Here is a 15695-nt window from a genome sequence, read left to right as displayed (position 1 = left end):
CTAAAAACAAAAATGAATAAGTACTCAGTACTTCATGGACGCTATAAGGTTGGTTTATTGTACCGGGTGTCCCAATAAGAATGGCTCTCGGCCATATCTCAGGAACCGTTTATAGTACAAAAGTTGCCTCGGGAAAAGCCTGGACATTATTTTCATAATTGTAGGTCCACCGCTAGAGGGCGTAATTGAATATCAAAAATTAAAAAATCAAAATTTTACAAAATTTGCCTAATGAAAGGGCACTGGAAATCCCATAATCGTATTCTTCATAAAATTCTGCGCATATTTGATTTCACAAGTTTAAGTCTACCTTTGCAAATAAGAGGTGGGGTGAGTGGGAACCTTCTTATGAAAGAATGGCTGTAAGTCCGGTTCTGCTAAATCGAATTTTGCATACTTGGTCTTGTTGAAAACAGCTGTTTTTCGTCAATGTAAGTGGCTTATTTTCGAAATAGCCTAATAAGTTATATGCGAGCTAAGAGGCGTTATTTAATTATTTTCAGAAATCTAGTTTTCTTTGGAAAATATTAAATACAAGTATGCATTTTTATTCTTGTATTACAAAATTAGACCAAATTAGCCACATAATACCGAAAACCGTATGTCGATACCTTTTTGCTATCTCGAGATATCTTAGAAATTTATAAATTTTAAACATAACTGTTACTGTCATTGTTTTAAACATAACTGTGCAAGAAGTAGTGTGCTATGGAAAAAACAAATGAACATTTTTCATATGTCTTCTTCTTTAAGTGCCACCTCCGCGGCGGAGGTCGGCAATCATCATAGCTATTCGTATTTTAGAGACGGCTGCTCTGAAAAGTTCATTTGATGTACTCTCTCAGGTTGCGCAGCCACGATATTCTGCGTCTCCCTGTGCTTCTCTTTCCTTGAATCTTTCCCTGCATATTCAATTGGAGCAAGCTGTATCTCTCTCCACGTGTAATATGTCCGAGATATTAATTAAAGATGTAAACGTTCCAGATGTAAAGCTGGTTCCTAAAAAAACTGATACGACTCTTAGTAAGATTTGATCATTTTGAGCAGTGTATGATTTATCTGACATTATATTATATTTATTATGAGAGACAAATAATAAAATAAATAAACAAACCAGAGACATGTAAAAGGATATACTTGGCTAGGGATATGCCACTCAATGCATCGGGGTGTAACGTGGACATAGGATTGAGTGGTCTAGCCATCTTTGTCTGTCACATGCGCGGGATCGCTTGGTTAAAAGAGATAGATAGACCACCGATCGACTGTTAACATCCTGTTTACGCGTTACGCTTTTTTGATGAGTATGCCGAGTCTACGCTTAATATGTCAATGAAACAAACAGCCATTTTTTGACGTTGAACATAATAAGTTATGTGACAAATTTTAAGATTTGGCAGTGACAGTGACAGAATGTAAATAATAATTATTTATCCTTCAAAATACACTGCTCAATTTTCTACAAAATACGCTTTAAGAGTAGTATCAGTTTTTTTTGGAACCAGCTGTAAATGTATATAATTAATTAAAACAACAATAAGACAAACAACACTATAAAATATAACAAAGAAATAAAAGAAAGAGTGCGGTCCTGAACCTAGTTGATTAAGTACGCCTAAATTTAGTCTCGAAGATTTTCATCGCTTTACCATAGTAAATCTTTAAATTAATTATAAGAAACATAACCAGTAGTTTAGTTATTAGTTGTGATTTGATTGTCGTAAGTACTTTTATCAATATATTTACGGTTTCATCAAAATCTTATAGAATTTCAATCCAGTCATACAGTTTTGTAAAGTCAAAGGTGTTTAACAAAAACTTGTTTTTTGGCTTATCTTCGATAAGTTAAATACTTTGTAATTGGCAGAGTCGTACTGACCCAATTACAATATAATGAAACGAAATAAGAAAATTAAAATAAAAAGTATTTAACAATTTTATCCGATGGCTGGTACTTCTGACTACAGGGGTCCTCCAATGTTACCCGATCAAAAACACCATCTTACTCTACAATTACCCAACAGAAAGCAGCTACATTCCCTTCGAAACTACAAGCCGTTATTATCCCAGCAGTAGACACACTAAAATTAGAAGACTACGTTACAGCAATAGGATCACTAGTACAACCCAAAAATGTACTTTTTTCATCACGAATTTCTAACGGCAGAATCTGCATCTATCTTTCCAGCAAAGAAGTTGTTGACAATTTTTTAACAAACTACGGAGGTATAAAAATAGGAGATAATGTTATCAGAGCAAGAAGACTAGTCACTCCTGCTAAAAGGTTACTGCTGTCTAGTGTCTGTCCGTCTATTCCTCATCACATTCTCGAAAAATATCTTGCCGAGAAGGGCTTTCATCTTCTTTCACCGATGTCTTTCTTAGGAGCGGGAATTCAAGATCCTCAATATAGTCACGTATTAAGCTTTCGTAGGCAGGTGTACTATACACCTGCCGACAATCTTGTTATTCCTGAATCAATTCTCATTGACTTCGATAATACATCTTACCGAATCTTTCTTTCTGATGGACTCACTTGCTATATCTGTCATCAATCTGGTCATATCGCCTCAACATGTACCTATATGGCCATCCAGTCAAACCCGTCCATACCTACATCCCAAACTGACCAAGACTCTATTTCTTCCTGTAATGCAACAGCTGAAGACAAAAATCACTCTGTCCAGAATCAAACAGAAAACACTGGTGAAGTAATGGACTCCCAAGAACTCCCTACAGAAATTACTATACCGAAACGTTCTCATTCTGAAATATCGTCTCCACTTGATACACCACCGGTAGAAAACACAGAAATAGATTTTACAAAACCTAAAGCAAGATCAACAAAAAAGCCAAGAGTCACTAAATCTGATACAAAAACTGGAGAAACAGTTTCTACTGAATCACTTATCCAACCAGCAAAGGAATTTATTGATAAAGCTTCAACCCTGTTTGAATTAAACTATACAGAGATAGTCAGCTTTCTGGATGATGCACACGGTTCCCCCAATCCATTAAGTATCGCACAAGAATACACGAAAAACATAACAGGACTATTGACAATGCTAACAGAAATCTACCCCAAACTCGAAGACAGACGCATTAAATCTAGAATTACACGAATAAGGAAGAAAATGCGTCGTCAACTAAATCTAGATAAAACTGAAGGTGATAACTCCGAAGATACAGATGTTTCCCAAGAATACCTCAATTAAAAAAAATCAATAAATGTGCTACGCCTGTGACGCCAATATAACTGTAGGTCACATTGTTATAGACTGTCCATTATATCATCTGCAAAGACGAGCTGGACTGGACTACCATGTGATATAAAGTGTGCGTTAAACAGTGCGGATTGTGATAAAATCATTAGGTTTTTAAAGGAAACTAAATTATGTAACCAAATATGAGTACTACGTTTCAGAACAACCATAAATTAAAATCAACTTTGTAAAAACTCTGTAAAAAAAAAACTTTGTAAAATAGTTTATATTTTGTATCAAATTAATATGTACCATTGTACCACCGCTAATAACCTTTTATGGTTGATGCGGGTTATTTCTAATAAAAAAAAATAAATAAATAAAAGAAACTACTTACTTAGTCTTAGTGACTACCTGTATGTTCAAATTGTTGCCCATCATTTTCGATGCAAGCATTTACTCTTTCAAAAGTAGATTGAATACCAACAAATTTAACTGTTTTCGACTTTTATTAATTTATGGGGACGGATTAAAGACCTTGTTTTTGCTGCTAGGCCCAATATTCGAGAAAACATTATGGAGAATCTAGAGAATACGAAACGCCATTCAAAGCATTGCGAAAGCAGAAATTGAGACTGCTGTTCAACCTACTCTTGAAAGAGTAAATGCTTGCATCAAAAATGATGGGCAACAATTTGAACATTTAGGTCGTCACTGATTAAGTAGTTGCTTTTATTTCTTTGTTATATTTTATAGTGTTGTTTGTCTTAGTGTTGTTTTAATTAATTATATACATACGTTTACATCTGGAAAATGTTTCTTTGTTTTTTCCACAGCACACTACTTTTCCTTAACTTCGTTTACCGGTGACATTAATAGTTGTTTAAAATTTACACGTTTCTTAAGATATCTCGAGATAGAAAAAAGGTATCGACATGCGGTTGTTGGTATTATGTTGGTAATTTGGTCTAATTTTGTAATACATGATCAAAAATGCATACTTGTATTTAATATTCTCCAAAAAAAAACTAGATTTCCGAAAATAATTAAATAATGCCTACTAGCTGGCATATTACTTATTAGGCTATTTCGAAAATAAGACTATTACATTGACGAAAAAGAGCTGCTTTCAACGAGACCAAATATGCAAAATTCGATTTAGCAGAACCGGACTCACAGCCATTTTTTCATAAGAAGATTCCCACTCACCCCCACTTCTTATTTGCAAAGGTAGACTTAAACTTGTGAAATCAAATATGCGCAGAATTTTATAAAGAATACGATGATTGGATTTCCAGTGCCCTTTCATTAGGTAAATTTTGAAAAATTTTGATTTTTTAATTTTTGATATTCACTTACGCCCTCTAGCGGTGGACCCATAATTATGAAAATAATTTCCAGGCTTTTCCCGAGGCAACTTTTGTTATAAATATTTTTTTCTCAAAGCTGTACTATAAACGGTTCCTGAGATATGGCCGAGAGCCATTCTTATTGGGGCACCCGATACATTGGTTAGATCGATGTTGGAACCTGGCGCAGTTGTATGATCGCCATACTATCAAACACATAAAGATATGATAGAAAGAGTGCAACATAAATGTTTGCGCTTTTGTGCTTATAAATCTAATGTAAGAATTTACAACCATGAATATTGACCAATGGAGAGTCAACTGTCTTTGTCCTCTCTGAGCCTTAAGGGAGATTTTATTGGTATTTCATTTATTTACAAGTTAATTAGTGGTGGCATTGACTGTATTGTATTGGGTCAGATCTACATTAATGCACACTTCCTATTCGGGGCTTCGTCGCCAGTTAACATTTTCTGTTCCATTCCATAGAACCTTTTATGGTATTAACAATTCTTTGGATACATACTGCCGTCCTCAAATAAAACGCGGTATGTGCAGCCAACTTAAAACCGAGAAATCGGCTCTCAAAGTTTTTTCTCAGGACTCTATATGTGTTGACGGCATATTCCAATTTGTTTATTTTAGTAGTAAATAAAATAATACGGCTTTCAGACTTTGCAGAAGCATAAATAACAAGGAAACCACATATAGCAAAAACTCAATTTTCAATTTTTTGCAGATACCGCGTTTTAATTGAGGACGGCAGCATATTCAGTCTTAGTTAAAAGTTTAGATATTGATATTTTTAACAAAACTTCCACAAAACTTCAGAGAAGCATTTGGTCTTAGTTTTGTTATTAAGACATTACTTATTTTCAATTTACCATTAAAATAACGGTGATTTGTAATTAAGTTCGTAATATTTTATTTACATAAAAGCAATACTGGGATAAAATATTCATTTTCTACTAAATCTAAGCATTTGCTATGATTACAACGAGACACTCCACACTAATAATATCTAGTTAGAAAGGGTAGAAAAATACAAATATCTAGGAACATTGGTTAGTCAAAACGCAGAACAAATACAAGAGATTAAAAGCCGTATAGAAACAGCAAGAGCATAATTTGTGAAAATGAAACATCTATTATGTAGTAGAGATCTAAGAATGAATCGAAGGATAAGGTTCTTGAGCTGCTACGTTTTTACAACTTTGATCTAGGGATCGAGGTCTGATATTGAAGTAATTAGAAATTAAAGAAATTGGAAGCTTTTGAGCGTTGGTGTTATCGAAGAATGCTACAAATATCATGGGTAGACAAAATTAGAAATATTGAAGTCCTTGATAGGGTTAATAAGAGGGAATAAATTAAACAGACAATTAAGAATCGAAAGCTAGACAGAGACAGGAAATAGAGGGACGGGAATAAGTTGGCTAGCAGGTCTATTTAATAGAATTATGGAAGTTGGACAAATGCCAGACGAATGGACAAGCAGTATATTAGTATGTATCTACAAAAACAAGGGAGACATACAACAATTTACAAACTACAGGGCTATAAAACTACTTAGCCACACCATGAAAATATGGGAGAGAGTAATTGATAGACGGATACGTGAAGAAACCGAAATATCCGAGAATCAATTTGGCTTTATGCAGGGCAGATCAACAACAGATGCAATTTTCATTGTAAGGCAACTGATGGAAAAATACAAAGAGACCAACGCTCATATGGTATTCACTGATCTTGAGAAAGCATGTGATAGGGTTCCTCGAGATTCTTGGTGGGCACTCAATAACAAAGGAGTCCCTGGTGAATATGTAAAGATTGTGAGAGATATGTATGAGGGAGTAACGACTAGTGTTAGGACAGGTGTGGGAGAGACTGATAAATTTCAGGTGAAAGTAGGATTGCACCAAGGCTCGGTGCTTAGTCCTTATTTATTCTCATTAGTTTTGGACCAGATAACAGCGAAACTACAGGGTAGCATTCCATGGTGCCTAATGTATGCTGATGATGTAGCGTTAATAGGAAATAGTGAAAGATACTTAGAACAAAAACTGAAATAGTGGAGACAAGTTCTGGAGGAAAAGTGATTGTAAAAAGCAATCGTTTTAAGTACCTAGGATCGGTATTACAGAGTAATGAAGAAATAGATGGAGATGCATGCAGTAGAATTAGGGCTGGATGGATGAAGTGGAAAAAAGCGAGTGGTGTGTTGTGTGACAGAAAAATTCCAATGAAGCTGAAGGGAAAATTCTATAAAACAGCCATAAGACCGGCTATGATGTACGGAACTGAATGTTGGGCAGTGAAAAAGAAAGAGGAACAACGAATGCATGTGGCGGAAATGAGAATGCTTAGATGGATGAGTGGAGTGACAAAGAAGGATAAAATTAGAAATGAATATATTAGGGGAAGTCTAGGTGTGGCACCAATTGATGCCAAAATGAGAGAGCATAGGTTAAGATGGTTTGGTCATGTTCAACGCCGAGACGTTAATCACCCAATACGAAGAATAGCTGAAGTGCAGATTCCTGGAAGGAGTAGGAGAGGAAGACCAAAGAAGACCTGGGGGGAGACGATAAGGCAGGACATGTTGGTAAAGGGGATTAACATTGATATGACCCAAGATAAAATTGTGTGGAGAAATGTAATTAGGGAAGCCGACCCCGCATCGGGATAAGGCAAAGAGAATGATGATGAATTAAGAATCGAAAGCTGAATATTTCGATTATATAGTAAGAGTCTGTTGCGTTTGATTACAGAGAGCAAAATAAAAGGTAATACAGATGTAGGTAGAAGACGAACCCCTAGTTACGAAATCTAAGGGAATGGTTTAGTCTGAGCTCTAACCAACAACTATTTAGAGCTACTGTAAGTAAAATACGAATTGCCTTGTTGATATCCAACCTTCGAATAGAAGATAGGTAGTGTAGAAAGTGCTTGATATTAACGAATCATCAAAAAATAACGTAACTAGATAAACTTACGTGCATAGAAATCGGCCCACTTAAAAATTTGGTCATTTTTGATGTCTCATATTTCCTAAATATTGTTGCTAAACAGGTAAATTTTCATTGTATACCGGGTGTACCAATCAAACTGTGTTTTTTTTTTCAAAGTTCGCATCACCCTGTTTAATATTCTAGCACTGATAAAATACTGAAATTAAAACCCAACTATAGCCCCTCAGGTTTTCTTAACATTCTGTTGTTTGATTCATTCGTTTATGTTAATAAAAACTTAGGTACTTTAACAACTAGACATGTTCTTCATCAATATCATCAACATCAACGGTGTTTCTAAATAAATGCGACAAACTTTAAGGGGTAATTCTGCATGAAAAAATAATGACAGTTGGCTTTATAAACGTATGTCCACAAATGTTTCGTTTCCGAGATACGGGATGTTGAATGTTTATTCAATACTGATGATTTATTAATTGCTTTAAAACCAGTTGAGATATGCACATAAAATTTGGTAGGTTTTAAGAGATGGTTATTGCGCATGTTTTGACATGCAACTAAGAATTTTATATTCACCATTGGCGTGCACACGGGTAACATGACGTCTTGTGTGAAGCTGGTTCCCGTCTTGTGTGAAGGACAAGAGATATTCACCAGGTCCATTTAACAACTGGTGAAGCGTTCTGCACAAAAATGTGGGCTACACATGTCATACATGCAACAATATTTTGAGAAAATTAGCGATATTTTACACGAGGCAATAAATCCATTGTTTAATAGCTGATATTAAGCATCTCCTGACGATCTCTTCAGCTTCTTCTGGTGTGTGTGGTTCGATTAAGTAAAAGTCATTATAAAGTGTTCCGTCTTTAAAACCACTTTTATGCAAGAAATAGTGAAACAAATTGGGAGGTGAGTTTCACAACTATCAATGTATTTACCATTCATCACCTGGGATTACTAAGTTTTCTGTTTTAAAGACGTAGAAAGTAATTGCATACAAATAAACAAGACAAAACTAACCTAAAACCATAAATTTTAAAAAGATATCGCTCTGGTTTTTTGTGCGTTATTGACAAAAATTAAGTATAGTATAAAGCGTTCCATACACGTAAAATTAATAAAATACAATAAAAATATGCCTGATAGTCAAGATCGTGAATTTACGAAATTAAAAGAGTTTATTAAGGAAGAGAACAAGAGATTATCTGAATATTTCATATCTAGTCTTAAGGAGGAAGTAGCCTTCTTAAAAAAAGACATTGATGAACTGAAAGTTGAGAAAGAAAAACAAACTATTAGAGTTAAAAGACTGGAAACTGAAAATGTAGAACTAAAAAATCAAATTGAACGAATTGAAAATAAACTAAGAAAAAATAATATTGTTATTTTCGGCTTAAATGTACAAAAGTCAACACTTCTTGAGGATATCATCCAAGAGTTGAATCAGAGACTGGATATAAGTTTAGTAAATTCAGATATCAGTGGTTTCAATGTCTTTGGTAAAAATCCAACAAATAAATCAGTACTGGTAGAATTCGCAACATATTCAGCAAAAATTAGTGTTCTAAAAAAGTGCAAGCTTCTAAAAGGTACAACGGTGTTCATCGCCGAAGATCTATCCCCATCTCAACAAGCAGTAAGAAAGGAATTATTAAAATACCAATCTGAACTCAGGTCGTCAGGTAAAACGGTGAAGTTGAGAGGAAATAGGCTTATAGTTGATGGTCAATCTTTAACACTGGAAAAACTGTATATTACTACTACTAACAAGACTGCTGAAGTAACCGACACATTATTGGATGAAACCAGAAAAACAAATCGTTACCCCACTAGAGCAGCATCTTCAAAAAATTAACTTTTTTTTACTGTATATTGTACTTATAGTTTTTTTTTCATCTTTTTTTGTTTTCTAGAATATTTTTAATTTAATAATCATTAATACTGGTACGCTATATTAATTATTGTAACATGAATTCGTTTCTGGAATACATTAATTACACTCCTATTGATACAAAAGTAGTTGACTCCATAAACGAATATAATTTGTGTTCCAATAAGAACTACTCTTTTCGTATTTTGCACCAAAATATTAGGTCCATTATTAAAAATTTTGATGAGTTTAATATTTACACACAACAAATAGAAAATGATATTGATTGTTTTGTATTAACTGAGACCAGACAAGTGGCATGTATAGATATTTTTAAATTGGATGGATATAATATCCATTATAACGAGGGTAATTTCAATCAAAATGACGGTGTGATAATATTCATAAAAAATAACCTTGACTACGAGGTGGAAATAGTAGAGGTTAACATTTTTAAATTCTTAAAATTAAAAATTAAACTCAATAACATAATGATACTTATTACAGCAATATACCGTTCGCCTGCAACCTCAGAAAGTGCGTTTATTGTAGCCTTAGAAAGTTATTTAAATATAATAAAAGCAGAACCAATCACATATAACATTATTGTTGGCGATATTAATATTGACATACTTGCAGACGATGAAATCGCTAATACTTATTTAAATTTACTGTCCGAATATAATTTTCATTCATTAATAAACAAAATAACGAGACCAAATAAATCGGGAGGTAGCTGTATAGATCATATGTTTGTTAAATCCACTAAAGAGTCTATTGAAGATATTTGCTCTCCTTTCATTATTACATCTTTAACTACCGATCACTTCTGTACAATAGGAGAACTAAACATTAACATGAACATTATTTGTAAAAAAAATATTAATAAATTTAAAAATAGTTACATTAATTATAACACATTAAGAGAAATACTAAGAAAGTATGATTGGAGCGAAATTTTCCTTTTACGTGACGTACAAGATATTGCAACTAAAATTGTAACAACTCTTCAAAAGAAAATAAAAGAATCTACTTATGAAAAAAAAATAAAACGGAACGAAGTTAAACGGAAAAAATGGATAACGTCTGGCATAATAAAGTCAATAGACACAAAAAATAAATTATATAAAAAAATGATCCAAAATCCACATAATGAAATTCTTAAACAAGAATACAAAAATTACAAAAATTTTTTGACAAATTTAATAAAAAATCCTAAGGCAGAATATTTCAAAAACGTAATTAATAACAAACCCGATAGTAGAAATACGTGGAAGGTTATTCGTGAACTGACCCAAACTGAGGTAAATTCTGTAGGCGTTAAACAGTTAGTAGAGGGTGACCGGATTATGAACTCTGATTTGGATATCGCTAATACCTTCAATAATTATTTTTCAGCTATTGGTGAAAAACTGGCTAACAATATAAAAAAACCGCCATCCAATAGTCCGAATAGAATCTCAGTCGCTCAAAGTGCTTTTTTTGATCCAATAGCTGAAAGTGAAGTTATAGCGATTATTCAATCCCTTAAGTTGAATAAAGCTCCCGGACCTGATTTATTAAAGGCAGAAATATTAAAAGAAGTTTCAGGAGAAATTGTATCCCCTTTAACATATTTATTAAATAAAATTATAGAAAATGGAAAATGTCCAACAGAATTTAAAGACGCAATTATCAAACCTGTATATAAATCAGGAAATAAGGATTTAAGCCAAAATTACCGCCCAATTTCACTAATCTCAAGCCTTGCAAAAATTATGGAAAAAGCGATTAAAACTCGGATGCTAAAATTTTTAGACCTACATAAAATCATATCTAATAATCAATTTGGCTTTGTTGAAGGCAGAGGTACAGATGATGCAATTGCTTCACTAATGGGTTGCATTTATGATTCAGTTGATAGAGGTAAGCCCACATTATGTGTATTTTTAGACTTGGCTAAAGCTTTCGACACAGTAAGCCATAAGCAACTCTTGGAAACTTTGGCTGATGTAGGTTTCAGAGGCAACGTATTAAGATTTTTTGAAAGTTATCTAGATAATAGGGTACAAAGGGTAAAAATAAATGAAAGTATGAGTGAGAGAAATGTGGTGAAGTACGGTGTTCCGCAAGGAACGATTCTTGGTCCATTGTTGTTTATAATTTATGTTAATAATTTATTGTCAATGAAATTAAAAGGTAAAATTATTAGTTATGCAGATGACACAGCTGTACTGTATACTGCAGATAATTGGGAGAATCTAAAATTATTGGCTGAAGAAGATTTAAAAAATTGTTTTGATTGGTTTGCACACAAACAACTAACTGTTAACTTCACAAAAACTTTCTTTTTGCCTTTTGGATCTTACAAAACAAGTCTGCCTAACTACGAAACACTAATAATATCCAATGAAGGATATAAGGATCAACATATTCTGTCTGCTCATTCTGTAAAGTATTTGGGAATTACAATTGATAGTCATTTAAAATGGAACCTACATATTGCGAATGTGACTAAAAACCTTCGAAGTTTACTCTATAAATTTAAATACTTAAGCAATATTTTAGAACAGCGCCTTTTAAAAACTATGTACTTTGCCTTAGTAGAATCTAGATTATGCTATGGGATTCTTGGGTGGGGCGGGGCGTATGGCAATCATTTGGAACAACTAAATGTCGTCCAAAGAAAAATTTTAAAATCAATTTATCGCAAGCCCAAGCTTTACTCCACTGAATTATTATACAAGGAAACTAATATTTTTGATATTAGGCAGCTTTATTTTAAAGCGGTTACTGTATATCAATATAAAAATAAACAAACACTACAGTTTCCCTTGCATGAATACTCCACCAGAAACAGGAATAAAGCGATACCCCCTAAAAGTGAAAAAACAATTGGACAGCGTTGTTTCACTTACCTAGGACCTAGGTCCTTTAACGTTTTACCCATAAATGTTCAGAATGTCAAGAACATTAAAAATAAATTAAAGAAATATATTATAGATACGCCTCTTTCAGTAATACATGAATTAATTGAAGTTAGAAAATAAAACAAGTGTTTGAATATTGGACTCATAGTTGTTGTACTTAATTGTGTTTTTTTTTTCTCATTTGTTGCTGTTATTTTTTGATAAATACATCGTAGGGATGCTGTATTTTTAAATTTTTTCCAGATTTTGAAATATAATTATTTTCTTTAATTATTTAAGTATTCAAAAAACAATGTAATGCTCTTTGCTTTTTCTTTGTTCTCTTATTATTAAGTAATAGATATTATATTATTGTATTGCCTGTGAAAAGATAGTGTGTACCTACTCAGGATATTTTTGTTACATAATGAACCAAATTGACCACTGCACAAGCATTCTGCTTCAAGTGGTATTTTTGTGTTTATTTATAGGGAATTATAATGATTTTAATGTATTACCATTGTATGTATTGTATCTTTTCTCTGAATAAACATTATTTATTTATTATTTTTATTTTTATCTTGTCTACGTTTTGTTTTTTCTTCTTCCCCTTTTTCGTCAGCCACTTTTTCTTCTCGTAGATGTTGTTCTATTGCGGCAATCATATCTCTAATTGCCTTCATCTTGATTTCGCTTGTTGTTTTGACCATGGAGATTCTCGAAGATTTCAATGATCCACTTCTGACACCAGCTGCTATGTTTCAAGTGAAGCACAACGTGGTTTAACTAACTTTATTTAACTTAAAAACTCACTTAATTGGACATATCACAATTATTTATTGTACGATCTCCAAAGATTAACACACATCTTCAATACAACAGCCAAGAAATACAATATGATCATATCAGCAGAAAAAACCAAATGTATGACATCTAAATACCCACTACGATGTAAAATCGAAATTGATGGGAAAACACCTAAGACAAGACACAAAAGCAAGAACCTATAAAGCAGCACTTAAACCTATATTGACATACACGGCGGAGACAAGACCTGGCACATCTAAAACGAGACGACTACTAGAAACAACAGAGATGAAAATACTCCGACGAATATCAGGGAAAAGTCTGTTGGATAGGGATAGAAGCGAAAACATAAGACGATCATGCAATGTAGAAGACATAAATGGATTTGTGACAAAACGGAAACAGGAGTGGAACGAACACATTAGTAGGATGGCAGAGGATAGGATAGTACGAATAGCACGAGATAAGTCACCAAATGGACGAAGAAGTATTGGCAGACCAAGAAAAAGATGGTGCGATAACTTAAACAATTTAGGAGGCTAATATTGAAGAAGAAACAGGCTTTAAAGCCTATCCCGAAACAGCTGATTGGGCGACAAGAACTCTGTAAATTCTTGAATGTCATATCTGCCTCGATTTCTCTAACGCATAGTACACCAGGGAAATAAGGCAAAAATATACCATGTTCGGGACACTTGAGCAGCCAGGTTGCAAATGAGTTTTTTTGGGTACTATACACCTAATACATTGTAAATACAAAAATGCCCGTCACAGTTTGGACGAGAAATTTAGTTATTAACAAATAAGGGTCAAAAATGAGAGTTTTTTCGTTTAAATCGCTACAGGTAAAAATAGGGTAATTAAATGTCTTGTTTATAATATTTTTCTTTTAGTAGATGAGCCAAGGTTTAAAATACCGTTTTTTGAATTTTGGTCCGATTATTTGTTGCTTCGGATATTGCAAAATGAAACTAAAATTTCGAAAATAAAACATTTGCTATAACTTGCGAAAATCAATTTAGGACTTTCATATTGCATGAAAAGTTGAGTCAAACAGTCCATACAATGCACAAAAAATTTTTAAGACGATGCGTCAATTAGTTTAAATGTTATTCAATTTGTTTATCCCAAAGAGCTTTTTTTTCGCAATGTTATTGTTCAGAAAATAATAACGATACAGCAATTCTGTGAAAACAACATGAAAGAAGAGTAGTCATATTTTCAACGCATTTAAAAAAAATCATTAAAAAGTCATTTTTATCACTCAGAAAACATTTTACTAAAATAGTCATTTTTGGCTTATAAACAATTTTAATAACTTTGTTAATATTGACTGTAGGCTAAAACTACAATGGAATTTGAAAAACTGGTATTTTTATACGAATTTTCAAAGAAAAACTTTTCGCCTAGGTTAATTACGGTCAAAGTTAGTTAGCCTCTTTTTTTATTTAATTGACTGCTACTTTGTTTATAACAATTAAGCAACCTAACTAGGGCCATTTTGAAGTTGAAGATTATAGGTTATGTGTAAAAGTGTGAGTAAACTTTGAACCTCAACAGAGTGGTTAATAAAGCTTTAAAAATGGCGTCCGAACGGAATTAATTCGTGGTCGGTGGAGGGGAATTACTAAAATACGTGCACTCAAAAAATGAAACTGATTCTGCAAACATATGCTGCGATTAATATCGCTGGAACTTGTTGATGGATTTTGATCATACTTTTTTTAATTTGTATGTACTCGTAGTCTTATAGAGTCGTTATGTACACACAACCCCACCTAACATTACAAAATGTTAGGGGGAACTTCCCTTATCACTCAGGGATATGAAAAATACATTACGACCGATTCTAAGACCTACCGAATATACATATATAATTTCATAAAAATCGGTCAAGCGGTCTCGGAAGAGTATGGAAACTAACACTGTGACAGAAGAATTTTATAGATGTAAATATATAGATGGCTATTAACAAATAGGGGTTGGTGATAGAAGAGTGAAAATTAAGGGTTGTATGTATTTTTTAATTCTACATCATATAAAATTAAGGTAGATAATTTTGTCAAAAAAAAATAAAAAAAATGTCAGGGGGGCAACCCCCCTTATAACTTATGGGTATAAAAAATAGATTAAAACCTCTTCAACGTCCTACAGGATAAACGTAAAATTTTATAAAAATCGGCCAAGCCGTTTCGGAGTAGTATGGTAACTAACACTGTTACAGGAGAATTTGATGTATATAGAAGTAACTGCGAATTAAATAATAAAAGTGGCTAACTTTGAACCTAATTAACCTAGGCAAAAAGTTTTTTTTCTGAAAATTCGTATAAAATTACCAACCTTTGAAATCCTTAAGTAGATTTACTCTATAGTCAATATTAACAAAGTTATTGAAATTGTTTAGAAGCCAAAAATGACTCTATTTTACTAAACTTTTTTCGGAGTGATAAAAACGACTTTATAATGATTTTTTTCAATACTTTAAAAACATGACTATTATTCTTGCATGGGGTTTCCACAGAATTGCTATGTCATTATTACTTTCTGAACAATAACATTGCGAAAAAAAAGCTCTGTGCCATAAACAAATTGAATAAAATTTA

At 33.0% G+C, this 15695-nt stretch overlaps 1 protein-coding gene across 1 annotated transcript in view; it reads right to left on the bottom strand.

Annotated features, from left to right (window-relative positions):
- The window catches only part of LOC114334075 (GTP-binding protein Rheb homolog), a 66527-nt gene that overhangs the window by 28756 nt on the left and 22076 nt on the right, over positions 1-15695 (bottom strand). The window lies entirely within an intron of this gene.

The sequence above is a fragment of the Diabrotica virgifera genome, chromosome 10, assembly GCF_917563875.1.
Source record: "Diabrotica virgifera virgifera chromosome 10, PGI_DIABVI_V3a".
Classification (NCBI taxonomy): Eukaryota; Metazoa; Arthropoda; class Insecta; order Coleoptera; family Chrysomelidae; genus Diabrotica; species Diabrotica virgifera.
The sequence above is the reverse complement of the archived record's forward strand: the minus strand, read 5'-3'. Positions and strand labels throughout refer to the sequence as shown.